This window comes from Capsicum annuum, chromosome 7, assembly GCF_002878395.1.
Source record: "Capsicum annuum cultivar UCD-10X-F1 chromosome 7, UCD10Xv1.1, whole genome shotgun sequence".
Taxonomy (NCBI): domain Eukaryota; kingdom Viridiplantae; phylum Streptophyta; class Magnoliopsida; order Solanales; family Solanaceae; genus Capsicum; species Capsicum annuum.
In genome coordinates this window covers 179,529,929-179,547,866 of record NC_061117.1, presented here as the reverse complement: position 1 = coordinate 179,547,866, position 17,938 = coordinate 179,529,929, and positions in this window count along the sequence as shown.

Here is a 17,938-nt window from a genome sequence, read left to right as displayed (position 1 = left end):
CAAATGCAAATATACAAAAATGAAATCACAAAATAGAAATAGAATATGCAGTCAACTAAAATACAAATTTAAAAATTTCTTTAAAATACAAGTGTGAATTGTATAAAATATAAATGATGGTGCAAATGATAAAATACAAATACAAATATAAACTGTAAAATACATTTACAAAGACAAATGGGAACCATAAAATATAAATACAATTGTATCAACGAATACAAAAATATAAATAATGGTGCGACTACAAATATAATAAGCGATTGTGGTATTTTTGTTATCATCCATGACTTGCTCTGACGTAGTCATATTTTTTGTAAATACAAAAAGTATAAAATAAAACAAAAAATGAGAAAGAAAAAAATATAAAAAAAAAAAAGAAAACAAAAAAAAACCAAGGAATTAAAAAATAAGAAAGAAAAATAGAATTTAGAGATGTTAGAACATGCATAGTGGAAGCAACAATTAACTAGAATCAACAACTTACATAGAAGACTAGATAACATAATTATAAACGAAAATCAGAAAACTTACATCTTGAAGCTTTCACAAAAATTGTTCAATGCCTTAACCTCCAGTTCTACAGCTTCTACTATATCCTGACTAATTTTGATTATCAAACTTGTGTGGGCAGGTATTATTTGGTTTTCTTCTGAATAACAACCCCTTTTATCCCTATTCTCTACAGAATAAGGGAAAAGTAAGAGGCAAATCTCTTTGTCTTTTTAATTGTCCCAAAACATTTTCTTCTCTTAAAACACACTTAATGAGCAAAACGTTTTTGGTATTAAAAAATATTTTTTAATTAAAAAAGAATATTTATTTTCCTTGTAGAAGACAAGTAAGTAATATTACTTTTTCTAGCAGGTTCGTTTTCTTTTCCAAAAATTGATTAATTAATCAGGTATAAAAGGGAACACATATTTATTATGTGAGGCTTTCAATTATGATATTAATTCACTAATGAATGAATTATCATATTATAACAAATTATAAATTATTTCACTATAAATCTATAATTACACTCCTCAATTTAATTTCGAAATCTACCATTACATTTTATTCAACTCTCCATGTTAGAATTACCAACACCAATCAATTAAATTAAATTATCTAAAAAAATTAACTCATTGATTATCTTAATTCTCAATTTATAATGCTCAATTTATTTCACATGAAGGATATAAAATCCTCCTGCAGGGTTTTCACATGAGAACTTTTAAGCAACCATAAATGGGTGTCTTCTATCTCAGGTCTGAGACATGATTTTATCAACTAATTAATATTCCACTGAGTAATTTATCTTCATCCAACCTATTAGGAATATATTGACTCCAACCTGTTAGGAATATATTGATTCATAAAAGAGTCTCACCTTTTAACAGATTAAAATAATAAATCCAACCACACAGATTTTAATAATTATATCAAAATTAAGAGTATAAGTATATGTACCGAACCAGAGAAGTTGTTTATTAATTTAGAACATAAACAAACATCTCTAATTATTCTTTTGATACATATAAAATGTATCAGCACAAGAAGTTGGAATATTACTATTCCTATAATTAAGACCAAATTATATTTAATCTTGTACTACAATCATTAAGATGTTTTTCCTACCTCACCTTTGATTGTGAACATCAATTTATAACTTATAAGCACTGACAATTTTAATATTCCGTGCATGAGTTAAAATACTCCATACACAAAATTATCTACTATATAAATAAAGGACACGCATGTTAACACAATGATCTATCAAACAAAGATTTTATTAATATAATAAGTTATCTTTACATGAAATAAAAATATAATACTATAACACAAACTACATGGTTAATAGTATATCCTAACAAGAGATAGAAGAGAAAAAGAAAACGGAAAGAAAGAAATGAAAAAAAGAAGAAAAATATGCAAATAGGAAAAAAAAGAAGATGGAAAACATGAAAAAGAAAAAAATAATACAAAAAATATAAAAAAGAAAAAAAGAAAAAAAATGAAAATGACAATAAAAGAAGAAAGAGAAATAGAAGTTAGAGATAGATGAGAGAAAAAAATGAAAAGAAAGGATCAAACAAAAAAAAATAAAAAGTGAAAGAAAATTGAAAAAAATAAATAAAAGCAAAACGAAAAAAATAAATGACAGTGAATACAAATACAATGAGCAGTTAAAATATTTTGATCATCATTCATAGATTGTACTCGATATAGCCATGTTTTTAAAAAATACAAAAATATATAAAATATAAAATACAACCAAAAAAAGAAAAAACTAAGAAAGAAAAAAAGAAAAAAAAAGAAAAAAAGGAAAGTAGAAAGGAAAAAACAAAAAGATAAAAATAAAAATAAAAAAGAAGAAGAACAAGAAGTAGATGCTAGAGAAATAAGAGAGACAGAAAAATAAACAAAAAAGAAGATACCAAAACATAAAATACAAATAAAGAAAAGAAAAGAAGAAAAAACTAAAATAGAGGCTATGGATTGTATTTGAAAGTTAGGCTGTGGATGGTCCTATTTTGCTAAAATGCAGACTATTTTCTGTAAGCTTCCCTTTAACAAATAAGGTAAGTCATAATCATATAACAACCGAAAAAATATTTGCATTGACCATACCAAACAATATGCACTAACAAACCACACTACAAAGTAGTTAACACGCACATATGAAAAAGATTGGATTAAACTACAATATCACCCCTTATACTATTGGTTTGGGCCTTAACCACGACACATCAACAAAGTTACGTTCCGAAAACTACAATAAGGATTACACCCTAGGTCGTTCAGAAGGTTTCCCCCACCTTACATGGTATTTTCCCTTCTCTTAAGTCTTAACTAATAACCGACAATCCACACTTTTCCTATCTCTAATACGAGTCTATAAAAGCAATCAATCCATAATAAAGCATAAGCATAGTATAACATGATAATGTATATAAGAAACCCCAAATTGTAGGCTACCCAGACTATAATCGATTTTAGCCATTCAAACTCCTTGCCCAAAGGCCTAGACATGAAATCTCCCATCCATCTATGTTATATTCGTACTCTCAAACCTAGGTCTAAGATACTTAATTAACCTTAGCTTACCTGATGGCAACCTATTGTAGGAAGAGCGAACGAATGCGGAGTCTGATCTTGCTATGATCACGGACACATTAATTCTTCAAAATCCATAGGTGTGCATCCATCCACACCTCTTTATCCTCTTTTCTATGGCTTGATGGGAGGTAGCCCTTAGGTTTTTTAGAACCTCCCACATTGTTATTTCAACTAGAGTGGACAAAAGCAATAAAACCTACTTTAGTGGGTATTTTAGTCTGTTTCACCCCAACATACCGCTATAGCGGGTTGACATCGGTCAGACCCCAACTATGTTTAAGTTTCAAAATTTAACACCCATGGCCCCACATAATTTTGCTAATAAAATTCTAATAATACCTACACCCATACTAATATCGAGGTGTTTCCTCATAACGATGGTTTAGGTCGTTACAATATATATCAATTAAAAAATAAATGGCCTGAGTCTAGATTTTTGAACTTAACACTCATCCTGCAAAAGTGTAAATAAATAATTACCAATGCCTGGATAAAAATTTAAAAATTGAAATAACTAGAGAATTTATAGAAGTAAAACTACATAAGCCCTAATCACCCACTGCTAACATTAATACCCTGCCAACGATTTAACTAGAAAAGGTCTTTCATTCTCACAAGGAAACGAGCGGGATAAGGAATTTTGTTCTTTGAAAACCCGAGATCTCTAAAAACTCATCAAACAACGAACATTGAATAGGGTGTTTAAAATTTTAAAACTCAAAAAAATATTTTGTAAAATTTGGGGGGGCGGGGGGGTAGTGGACCTCGCTATAGCAGCATCTACCTTGCTATAATGGTGTCTTTATAATAGCATAAACCTCTATAGTGAACCATAACAGTTTAGAGAGGATAAATGGATTTATTTTACCATTTTTCCCATCTCACTCAAAAATACTCTCCCCCTCCCCCATTCATTCTACTCTCATCAATGGAAAAATGTTATATTCGACTTCCCTGCTCTCTATTACTTTATTGCTAGTGAATTGCCATGCATTAGGATAGAATTTCATTAAAATCTGGCGGCATTTGAGTTGGGTTTCTAATTTTTGATTTTCTGGACTTATTTTTATCGAAAATAAAAACATGGTTGCTTATCTTATGTTCACAAAGATTTAGTTGCTTTTTGGGCATAAGAATCAAAGTTTTATGAGTTAAAATGAGCCAAAATTGAGAAGAATGAGAAGATTCCTTTTTTTTAAATTGGCAATTTGGGCATGATTTAGGAGTTATCATGCCTGAATTTTGGTGTAGTATACTTCTAGGGTACTTTTAGAACATTGATCCGAGTTCAAAACTGAAAGTGGGTGGGTTTGAGTCAAGGGACGTCATTTTTACACCCTTAACTGTTTGGGATGATAAAGGTCACTATAGCAGCACCGCTATAGTGGGAGGCCACAGGAAGTGTCCCCCAGCTAAAAGCTGAGAAATTTAACTTTCTAGTTCAATCCTTTCTTGATGCTTGCTGAATTCTATAAGTTCCCTTTTGAATTTTATAGATTAACATCTATAGTGGCTGGAAACCAAGATAACGCCCAACTCACAATAGATGTTTTGATGAAGCTAGTTTTAAATTGCTTTGACATGAGGATGGTAGAAGAGAAGACACTGAAATTCCATAATCGAATGCAGGAATTTTATTGGAGCCTACTGGTGGTAGATCTCCCTAACTGAGTTGAGACTTGGGTAAGAGAGTTCTATGCTGTAATACCTATTATGCTCTGGGATTCCCCCAAGACCACCATCCGCTATTGTGGAGTAGGTATCCTGATTGACTTTTGCATCATTAATGAGGTGCTTGGGCTGCCCCATGTCTCCAATGCCAACTAAATTCTAATGCCTAAAATATGGACATGGTATAGTTGCAGGACACTTTAGTCCCAGAGGATTTCAGAGAGGGTTTCTACTGGCCTTTGAATGAGGGCATCGCTAGTACCTACTTTTCAGTGGATATTAGGAGGTTGCTGAACTTGTTGAACCAAACAATTCATTCATCGAACAACACTACCAATGTGACCTACCCTCGGGCATCGGGGGTGGCCTATTTTTTTTACGAAATACGACTAAATGTAGGGGCTTGGTTTTGCCTATGTTACACCTCCTAAAAAGTATAAAGTGGTTGCTAATCAAATATAGAATAAAACTAGGTTGTGGTCGATCCCTAGGGAATAGGTTAAATTTTTATTGCGTGTTTGTCAAAGTAATTGGAAAGTAAGTAAAAATGAGAGTTTTGTGAAACAAAATATCAATAGTAATAAGTGTTTATTTAATGGATGTGTAATCAATATTAGAAAGGCACTAGGACCGTGTTCCCCAATAATATCATAACTCCATAGGTTCTCCATAATTTAGTGACCTCCTATGGTATTTGACATACAAAATCAATAGACCATCTATCATCTAACCGACTATGTTACGCCCCTTGTAGATGACTATCCCCAAGCAAAAAGGTTAATGTGTCATGAGTGTTGCATTATGGACCCCTATCTAACCTTAACTGAGGCCACATCCTTAGTCCATAACCGACAACTGCCTATCCAATTCTCCAGTAGGACCTCTTCATAAGACAGAGAATTCGAGGTACCCAATCCCTCCAAGGGAACAACCAAAGAAGGATCACCAATGCACTTCCTCAACATGGAAACATGAAATATCAGATAAATGGAGCTCAAGATAGGAGGAAACTCCAATTCATAAGCCACGTTACCAACCCTCTGCAAGACTGTATAAGGACCAACAAATTAAGGGTCGTGCTTTCCCTTCTTTCCAATCCACATTACTCCCTTCATGAGAGATACCTTTAGGAAAACCCTAGCCCCAACCTCAAACTACAAGTCTCTACGCCATACATCCACATAGGACTTTTGGTGACTTTGGGAAGCCTTAAGCCTATCCCAAATTACCCTTACATTTTCCATAGCCTGATAAACCAAATCTGAACCAAACATATCCACCTTACCAATCTCAAACCACCCAATAGGAGATCTATACTTCCTACTATACAATGCCTTAAAAGGGGCCATACAAATGCTAGAATGGTAGTTATTGTTGTAAGAAAACTCTACGAAAAGTAGATGCTCAACCCAACTTCCACTATAATCAATCATGCACGCCCGAAGTATATCCTCTAATGTCTGAATAGTCCTCTCTGCTAGCCCGTTCGTCTATGGATTAAAAGCAGAACTCAGACTAACCTTAGTCCCCAATCCTTTCTAAAAAGACCGCCAAAAATGAGATAAAAGTTATGTACTACGATCAGAGATTATTAAAATAGGTACCCCATGAAGCTTCACAATCTCCTAAAGATACAACTTTGCATAGTCCTCCACTGAAAAGTTAATCCTCACTAGCAAGAAGTGAGCAGACGTTGTCATCTTATCCACGATGACCCAAATCAAATTAAATTGGTTCCGAGACTGAGGAAGACTGCTAATGAAATCCATTTTGATTACCTCACATTCCATTTGAGCTATTTAATTTCTTGATATAACCTAACAGGCTACATGTGCTAAACTTTAACTTGTTGACACACCATGCATTTGGCTACAAAATCAACCACATCCTTTTTCATACCATTCCACCAATACATCTCCTTGATATCATGATACATCTTTGTCGAGTTGAGATATACAACGTAGCATAATTCATGTGCCTCAGCCAATATCCTTTGTTGCAAACCATCGACATTCTGGGCACAAAACCTCCCTTAGTACCTCAAAGACCATCTCCACTAATCTCAAATACCATTACCTTTTACACATCAAAATCACTCTTGATTTTCATCAAACATCTAACACTTGTTTCTCCTTAATCTCTGCACCATGAGAAGACCGAACCACTTCCTGAACCATCACACCCCATTCTTGGAGTCCAAGAGATGAACTCAAAGATTGGGAAACGGTGAATATACTTCACCAATTCTCGCTTTCCTTTTTCCACATAAGCTAAACTCCCTATAGACAACCTGCAAAGAGCATCAACAACTACGCTAGCTTACCTGGGTTGTAGTGAAGACTCATATCATAGTACTTGAAAAGATCAAGCCATCTTCTCTACTTGAGAATAAGCTCCTTCTGAGTGAACACATATTGTAGACTCTTATGATCAGAAATGATGTCTACATGCACCCCAGACAAATAATGCCGCTAGATTTTCAAAGCAAAAACCACTGCAAAAAGCTCTAAATAATGAGTAGGATAGTTCTTCTTATGCACCTTTAACTGCTTAGAAGCATAGGCAATTACCTTCCCATGCTGCATTAAAACACAACCAAGTCCCACCTGAGATGCATCATAATAAACCACAAACTACTCATTACCTTTAGGCAATGTCAAAACTAAAGCTGATGTTAGGTTATCCTTAAGCTTCTCGAAAATCCCTTTGCACGCATCCGACCAGGAAAACTTTACCTTCTTCAGAGTCAATTTGGTCAAAAGAGCGGCTATCGTCGAAAAGCATTCCACAAACCGCCTATAATACGTGGCCAAACCCAAAAAGCTTTGAATGTCGGTTGGAGTCGTGGGTCTAGGCCACCTTCTAACCACCACAACATTTTGAGGATCCACCAAAATCCCCTCACTAGAAATAATATGACCAAGAAAAGCCACAACGCTCCGCCAAAACTCGTATCTAGAGAACTTGGCATACAACTGATGTTCCTCTAAGGTCTGCAATGCCATACAGAGATGATTATCATGATCCACCTTACTTTTGGAATATACTAAGATGTCATCAATGAAAATAATGACAAAAAAATCCAAAAGCTGCCTGGAAACCTATTCATCAAATCCATAAACTCCGCTGGGGCATTAGTCAAATCAAATAATATTACCAAGAATTCAAATTGCCCATACCGAGTATGAAAAACTGTCTTAGAGATATCCACCTCCATAATCTTAAAATGATGATACTTAGACCGAAGATCTATCTTAGAAAAGAACTTGACACATTGTAACTGATCAAACAAATCATGTATCCTTAGAAGAGGATACTTGTTCTTGACTGTTACCTTATTCAACTGCTAATAGTCAATGCACATCCAAAGGGAACCATCCTTCTTGCACACGAACAACATCGGTGTACCTCACGGGGATACACTAGGACAAATAAATCCCTTATATAGAAAAACCTTAAGTTTTTCTTTACGTTCTATCAACTCTTATGGAGCCATTCTATAAGAAGGAAAAGATATTAGATAAATGTTTGGAACCAAATCAATACCAAACTCAATTTCCCTATCTGGAGAAACACCAGGAAGATCATCCAGAAAGACCTCAAGAAACTCATTTACTACTAGAACCAAATGTAAAAAAGGGCCCTCTGAGTTAGAATCTTTAACCCAAACAAAGTGATAGAGACACCATTTAGAGATTAATCTCTGAGCTCTAAGATAAGAATTAAACTACCCCTAGAGGTAGGGAACCGCCCTCCCACTCTATAATCGATTCACTAGGGAACTTTTTCTATTGAGTCAAAGACCAGCGCTAAGTCCTAAAGACAACCTTACAAGTCCAACAATCTAAGGACGCGTAACAAGAGCGTAACCAATCCATTCCTAGAATGATATTAAAATCCACCATATATACAGTTCGAATAGATCCACTAATGTCTGCCTACCACCAATAGATACCACACCCCCTATAAACTCTCTTAGCAATAATCGTGTCACCCATCGGGGTAGAAATAAAAAAAAATTTGAAACAACCTCAGGATCAAAAACCAAAACATACAATCATATATAGGGTTACATAGGAAAGAGTTGACCTCGGATCAAGCAGAAAATACATGTCACAAGAAAAGAGTTATAATGTACTAGTAATGACATCAGGTGATGCCTCAAATTCCTGTCGAGTAAAAAAACAATATAATCTTTTCTGTCCTGTGTCGATACCAGAAATATGAGTAGATATAGAAGCCGCACCACTAGGTGTAGGAGAAGAAGATGAAGCCATCAAATCCTTGACTTCTCCCTAAGCACAGAAGATGAAGCCATCAAATCCTTGACTTCTCCCTAAGCACCCTTACCAACTGGATAATTTCAGAGCATATGGCCTGACTGGCCACACTTAAAACATTTATCCCTCCTTTTATCATAGAATCCTCAATGAAAACAATCGCAGAACCGGCAAAGAGGGCATGAAAAAGCTGACTGACCCCCACTCTCCTGAGATTAGGCACCTTGTTCCCAGAAATTATCACCACGTTATGGACACTTGTCACCTAACTACTTTAAGTAAGGAGTGCTAGCAATAGAGAAGGAACCAGAACTCCCCCACTTCTTCTTTGACCACTTGCCACCATCCCGACCACCCTGTTATTGAGCATTACCCTTTTTAAAGAACCTGCTTCTCCTACCCCAACTTTCCCCAAACTCTGCCTGTTTTCTATTTTCTTTCTCCACCTACTGCATGTGGACAACCAACCTCGAATTATCCATATCCTTAATTATCAAAGCAGTCTTGCTTTCAAGGATCAAATCCTGAGATAGCCCAGAAGTGAACTTTCTCATCCTTGCTCTCATATCATCCATAAATTTAAAGCATACCTTGACAGTTAATGAAACTTCAAGGCATATTCCTTGATAGAAATTTTCCCTGCTTAAGATTCACAAATTCTTCTATCTTCGCTTCCCTCAGCTCTTGAGAAAATAAGTGATCGAGAAAGCATTAGAAAAGGCTTCCTATAAGGATATCACCTTTATCCCTATCCCACTCCTCATACCATTGGTATGCAATATCCTTGAGCTGAAAAGTTGCAAAGTTTATACCTTCCACATTTGTGGCCTGCATCACTCTAAATATTTTCTTGATTTTATCCAAGAAAACCTGAGGATCCTCCTACACCTTCACACCAGGAAAAGTAAGAGGATTCATATTTATAAAATGGCCAACCCTCATGGCCTCAATATATGAAACACTATATGTATCTCGCTTAGCCTGAGCAACAACCAACTGAATAATTACATGAATTGATTGGCAAAATTCTACATTAGTTACCTCACCTTGAGGAGAACTAGTAGTAACTGGGGGAGCTCCAGAACAATTAGGGATAGGACACTGGGATTGAGTGGAAACTCCAAGTGTAGGGCATACCCCATCAATATCATCCCTAGATGGGATAAAAATTTTTTTTTTGTGTTCTAGATCATTGAGGTAGGATCTGAAAAGCGAACAAACAAGGATTAGATAAAATTCCAAGAATTAGACTCCAATCTTGAAAATAGAATTATAAGAAAATAAAACACTCCTTAATGCCTTGTAGCCTCTCCCTTATGACTGTGGCATGCTACACACCCCTAAATAAACTCTACTAGACACAGATTTGTGGACTCCTAATTTACCAAAAACCTAAAGCTCTGATACCAACCTAACACAAACAAAACTAGGGCTTTGTCATAGTGGGCATCCCAAGTCTAACCGATATTGGAGCCCACCCCTGTTACCTAACCCAACCGACCTATGCATATCCTAAGTCAGATAAATTTTGACTATATAACAATATAGAGTTATTGCATAATTCAAAACTCTGGGATAGGTCTATATCCGTAACAACCCAAATGAGTCCAACCATTTGATACCCAATTAGTAACCAATACGAACCAAACCATAATCCAAAACCATAACTATATAATTTCCACAATAATTATATATAATCCTAAAATAAAAGAGGATGGAACAACTAATAACACAATAAATCAGTGTCATCTCCAATACCAATACCAAGGATAACACTAATACCGATCCTGCCAATTCCAACCCATAACAGTTCTACAAAAGCCCCTAACAAACAGAATACCAAAATCTAGTTGGGACAGCCCCCAACCATGGCCAAAACCAATATCCATAAATAAAATAATGTATGACATAACATCCATGAAATAGAGCCTTTTGAAAATATGAAAGGTTACTACTTCATTCGAATAGTTGATCCCAAAGTTCAATCACTAAGCAGGAGGAGTAGAATGACTAGTTCCTGCATCGAGTGGGGATACAACCGACCGAAGATGGGTTAGCGGGTGAATGTTGGTATAAACTCAGGATAAAGATAAGATAATGCTATTTATAAAACCAAGTAAACCATCCATATGCATACAAACCTTACACATATATATATATAACCATGCCGAGAAAGAGAATTAGGTTTAGCATGCATTTGAAACTATCAACCTGGGTATGTATAGCTTAACCATCATTAATCACCCATAGGTTATATAGGTACAGTGTGACCCCTAAAAGGGCCCCCATACGTGTATCCGTACGAATCAGAGATACCATAAAGGTAAAGGATTCCTAAGTACACTTCACCCTCCATGATATGTATGTACAGTGTACTTAGAGGATTTCTGTGTACCTCATAGTATTATATAAGGTAGTGTAATACATCGAGAGTACACCTTGGGTACCACACGGTGCTTATAGTCCTGAGATACCACAATCTAACCTATCCTGCTGTGAGCACTAAAGAAAACCGATAAACAATATGTGCAGAATTTCAACTGAAATGTCGTTAGGTTTAAACAACTGAAATCAATAATGAATCATCATTTAAAACTTCTAGAAATATATTGGTAATACTGATAAAATGACTAATAATCATAACTAGAAATTGACTAACTGTCTGTACTAGTCTGAAAGCATCTAAACTGTCTGACAATGGAGTTGTTGGGATAAGCCCCCAACTAAATCCGACTAACTAAATAACTAAACTAATGACATAATTGAATGTAAGATAACTCATCCTTGAAGGATGAGAACTCACCACGGCTGCTGCTGCTGATGCCCTGGAATGTCTAAGTGTGGTGTCTGGAACCTGAGCATCTAAACCATAATATGATACATCATAGCATAAGAAATAAGTATGTGGTTAGTACTTTAAATATACTGGCATGCTACATAAGGTTAGGCTGATATACATAGGCTCATGTGTATGAGTAACAACTAACTGAATGAATAGCATGAGATAACTGGATATTTATGTGTGAATGTTGTAAAATCTGAGAATGCATGACCAAGCATATAACATGATTTTGAAATAGTTTGTAAACTAAAATACTGAAATCTGATAACTGCATAACTGACAACTGTATGCTATGGTCAATGCAAACCTGAACTGAATTATACTAAACACTGAACTGAGACTATGGGAGGTATCATCTAACCGACATGCCTAGCTCTGAACTAATTAGAGTTTAACCTGTAACCTCAGTTGAAAGGGTGTTAGTACTATTCCACGGGTACTAATAATGGCTATGTATATCCACTAAAGTATTGTCCCAAAAGACTATAGGTGTCAATCCTAAACTGATGAGTGACCCCTGAGAAGTAGTCAAGCCTAACTGACGGGTGACTCATCGTATCCTACGCTAGCTATGTAGCTCTAGAATCTAGGGACTGCTACTAACGACTCTAGCTAACTGATGGTGAATCCTCTATCCCTGCACTCGCTTGGTGCTAAATCCTATATGTAACTAAAAGACACTGAACACTGGACTAGATTATGTTTAACTATTTAAAATACTAATAGAAATGATAGGGCTTGTAACTATTCTGTAACCATTCTATAGATACTGAAAACTAGTTAAGCAGTTAGATTTTGGGTATTCAAACCCCCAGAACTCGATAGCAATAATAGAAAAATAGTACTAAAACTTTAAAGGCATGATATTTTAGTATTTATTCAAAACTCATTCTTGTAGGCATTTTATCAAACACTTGCAATTCATGGTTTAAGCTAAGCAAGGGAATAGTTTTAAAACTTTTAGTAACAATATGATTTCAATACTAACATCACTAATTAAGGCTTAAATCAGCAAACAACACCATTCAAACATTTGGGATTCAATAACAACAACAATTAAGTGAAAACATGGTATAAATAAAAATTCATGGGAATTCATCGTTAAAATCATAATAACATGTAAAAATCATCTCTTTGAATTTGAAATTCGGTTCTTGGACTCCATGGGTGGAAAGGGCCCATGGATAAACATTTAACATCTCTTAACAATAGGGAAATTATGGAAAGATTGAACCTTTGAGCTTGATCGTGCAAACCTTAGTTGTTTTTCTCCTCTTGTATTTTATATGCTAAACTGATGATGCTATTAGGGTTAAAATATGTTTAGGATCTATCAATCTCATGTATTTATGTTTAGGGACGTTTATGAGGTGTCAAATGACTTAGTTGCCCTCAGAATAACTCAAAAATAAAATGTCTAGATCGTTGTACCATGGGGTTTGCGTCGCACAAGAATTGGAAAACCTTAAGGTTTGCGATGCACACCCTATGGAAAACCTTAAGTTTTGCGTCGTACACCTTATGGAAAACCCTTTCCAGTGAACGTTTCCGACGTACACCCCTTCACAAAGCCATAACTTTTCGCTCGGGTGTCGGATTAAGAAGAAATTAGTATAGTTGGAAAGATAATTTGACTATCTATAATTTGGCGGGTCTTAATCTACTAAATTCCAAACATACATAAAGTTATACTCGTTCAAAGATGACCCTTGTAAAATCGAACACCAAAAATTGGCCAAATGAACGGCTCTTAGCTCACTTTGCTCTAAGTGACACTTATGAATATCTTTCCTACCTCATAATCTTTCTTCACTATAGGTTAATTATTATGAAACATGGATCCAAGTATGAATCACGAGACTATAGTTTACACTCGTAGGAACAAAGGTTTGATTTCTAGCTTAGAAGCATAAGGGGTATTACAATATCTCTTCCTTGGGAACATTCATCCTCGAATGAGGTTGGTTATGCTAAGAATACTGAATGAGATCATATACTAAACATGCATAAATAGGAACATAATAACATAACTGGGTATGACATATGATGCATGAACTGAATATCTTGAACTAAACTGATTTTTCTTGGATACATGCTACGACATGAGAATGGTTATAAGTCTGAGATTTGAATGAGAGAGTCAACATATGAGTACCCATTACTTCAAGCTGGATCTTGTTACGTGAAGAGAAGATGGAAGGTTTAGGATATGCAAGCTTGGGGAATTATAGTGCATCTCCCCCTTGGGATATTATGTCACTTGAAAGATGATATGGCTGAAATACTGAGGAAAGTTTGAGATGATGAACGAGACACTTACAAAATGAATCATGATCGAATATCTAGAATATGAAACTGATGCTTGATGTATGAACTGAGCTGAATTTGTAGTTTACATGGATGGTAACAGATTACCTTTTGAAATAGCTATACTCAACTGGAGCATTTTCTTTCAATTCTCATTCCAAGAAGTTCTAATAATGTTAGAGAACAGGGAATCTTGGACATGGTCTTAATAGGACATTTGCATAAGGATTCCCAACATGGCTATAGTTCTGTGACATGGAACATACGCCCACGAAACGTAAGCTAGGCTAGAATTGCTAAGCCTTGGACAATGCAGCTACTACCTTCAAGCTTAGACATACTTCTCGAAGAATCCATCAACTATACATTTCACTTTACCAAACTTCAGTTGAGGATACCAAAAATATTGTCATGAGCACTAATAGCTCTACCTAATGAAATCTGAGCTGAACTAAATTCTCTCACTATGTTCAAGCCTACCCAAATCTACAAAATTTACACTTAACACTGTAATAATTGTACGAGTCATGAATTCAATGCACCCTGCCTTTTTGATACTTTTAACTTCATGAATAATTCTTGTTACCACTTTAACAACTACATTTAATCTCTTACTAGGAATTCACTAATGCTCAATGCATTTATCCATATACATACAACCATGATGTTCAAGCCTATTTTCTTAACCATATATGCCTTTCTAAGCAAACACTCACAAAGGTATCTACCTCATATTCTCTAATGCCTCTACCAATAAACTTCAGGCGCTATTACCAAGAAAACACACATGAAATTTTCAACTAACGTTGACATGTATCAAATGCCTTGCCTCAATAATTCTTTAAATATTTCCTTAACATGAACATTTACTCTCTCCATCTAAATAAATTACCCATTATCATTATCATTCTATAAGGGGATCACTGAAAGGTTAGAACATGGGAACCTGAGACATGAAGGGATACTATGCATAACCTTGACACTTAACTAGGGCCTAAGAAATAAAGTATGAATGACATGAATTCCTCAAAGAGGTCTGAACTGAGGACATACATGACACAAATATGAATTTCGCTGATCATTAAGAGTGTAGCATGAGTAATGGGAACTGAGCATATTGTAAAACTTGAGTACATAAGTCATAAGCTACATGACCTGAGTTTGGAGTTTCTAAATTCATGGACTATAGTTCTTACTGCTGAGCAAAATGAAACTCCTTATACTAGGGACTGGAAGCGTACATTATTCTTTATGATGGGCATGGACATAAACTATAATTATGGAACTGACATGTAAGGCATGAGTAGATATCATGATGATTGAGAAACCTTACACTGAGATAGGAATGGCTTGAGCATCATTCTGTCCTACTACTTTTTTGCACATACTAACAACACTACTACGATCTGAGAGCCTGACTTTGTTACTTGTTCTAGCACCTCCTCCTTAGATTAAAGCCATCATTCTAGGTCTAGGAACTACTCAATCAACATCACTAAACTTAATTGCCACCACTTTACTCTAGAATCTAGGATATAATAATATACATAAATAATAAGATCACCCTGAAAGACTACACTTGATAATGTAAAACCCATTGCTAGTACTTCCTTCTGAGATACAACTCTTGGCTTTCTATAGCCCCCAACAATCATCATATATCAACTTAACCACTTACTAACTTAGAATTCTTAACTCTCCCTTCTATTAGCTCAATCCTTAAAGATTCAAACTTAGATTCTAACACTTAACATGGATAGCGCCAAACCTTCAAAAAACCATACTACTTTTATCATAGCCTACAATTATCACTTCTCTAAACTCATATTTTCCCTACACCATAAGAATTACCACTACACCAACATGAACAATATATAATTTTGAATCACCAAACTTAAATTCTTGCATATACTATTTCAATCCTACTGATTCACCTTTCATACAACTAGCCCCATGAAATATATGATCTACTCATATTCAGATAACACTATCCTAAGTCTACTACTGCTGGTAAACTCCTGGCTTCATGTTTTTAATTCTAAATCATATGCCATCATAGGATTCTGGAGAGGAATTTGAAAACACGTATAACTCTTAAGCACTGAGGTACTACCAATTTATTCACGGACTAGTTCATCGAGAAACTAAAACTGAATGACTATTTCTCAAAATCAATGAAAGTGGTTCTCTGGGATACTAAAATTGGGCAATTTTTGTATACTCGTCTAGCCAGGATAGATTTTGCCCTCTGAGGTTGGTACTGAAAAGGGCTCTGCTAAGGTTTTGGGACTGATATTGAACTCGACAGCTAAATAAGGGTTACAAAGAGAAAGTAAAGTTTTGGGGTCTGTTAAAACATACACAAAAATATGAAAGGCCTGTGACGTACCCGTAATCATATCAGGAGAACTTTTCTTATCATGTCGGGATTGGAGTGCATAAAGTCTATTCTGACATTAACTATATGTAGCATTAGAAGTGGCGCCCTACTGAGTCAGGCAACTGGATGGAACTTGAGAACGACTGTGTTGATTATGCTGACCCACTAGGGGCATTCCCTAACTCTATGGCCTGGCTTGCCACATCCAAAACACAACCCACTACCACCCCTACATACACCCTGATTATTCCTACCACACTTCCCATAGAGAGGGTTAGTACGACCACTCTTTGACCTTGACTTAAAACTATCTGTTCTGGCTCTCTTATTCTTTCTCTCTTTTACCTTATGCTCAATGCAACTTTCAGACTCTATAGGACTCTTTAAAACCTAGATTTGATACCAATTTTACAATGCCTCGAGAGTACACCTTGGGCGGCACACGATGCTTATAGTCCTAAAAGACCACAAGCTAACCCATGAGCTGGTACCTACTGTGAGCACTGAATAAAATTGATAAATAACATGTGAAAAATTTCAACTAAAATGCCATAAGGCTTTAACAACTAAAATCAATACTGAATCATGGTTTAAAACATCTAGAAACATACTGGCAATACTGATAAAATAACTGATAATTACAACTAAAAACTAACCAACTGCCTGTACTAGTCTGAAAGCCTCTAAACTATCCGACTGTGGAGTTGATGGGATAAGCCCACAACTAACTTTGACTAACTAAATAACTAAACTATTGACATAACTGAATATAATATAAATCATCCTCGAAGGATGAAGACTCGCCACAATTATTGTTGCTGATGCGCTGGAATGTCTAAGTATGGTTGGGAAACTGATCTTTCGATCGTATGATATGATATATCACAATGCAAGAAATGAGTATGCAGTCAGTACTTTAAATGTACTGGTATGCTAGATGAGGTTATTCTGATATACATGGGCTCATGTATATGAATAACAATTGACTGAATGAATATCATGAGTTAATTAGATATGCATACATGAATTCTATAAAATCTGAGAATGCATAACCAAGTATATAACATGATTCTAAAATAGTCTGTAAACTAAAATACCAAAATTTAATAAGTGCATAACTGACAATTGTATGCTATGGTCAATGCAAACCTAAATTGAATTATACTAAACACTAAACTAAGACTGTGAGAGGTATTATCTAACCAACTTGCCCCACTCTGAACTAATTAGGGTTCAACCTATAACCCTAGTTGAAAGGGTGTTAGTACCATGCCATGGCTACTAACAATGGCTATGTGGATCCACTAAAGTGTTGTGCCAAAGGACTAAGGGTGTCAAGCCTAAACTGATGAGTGA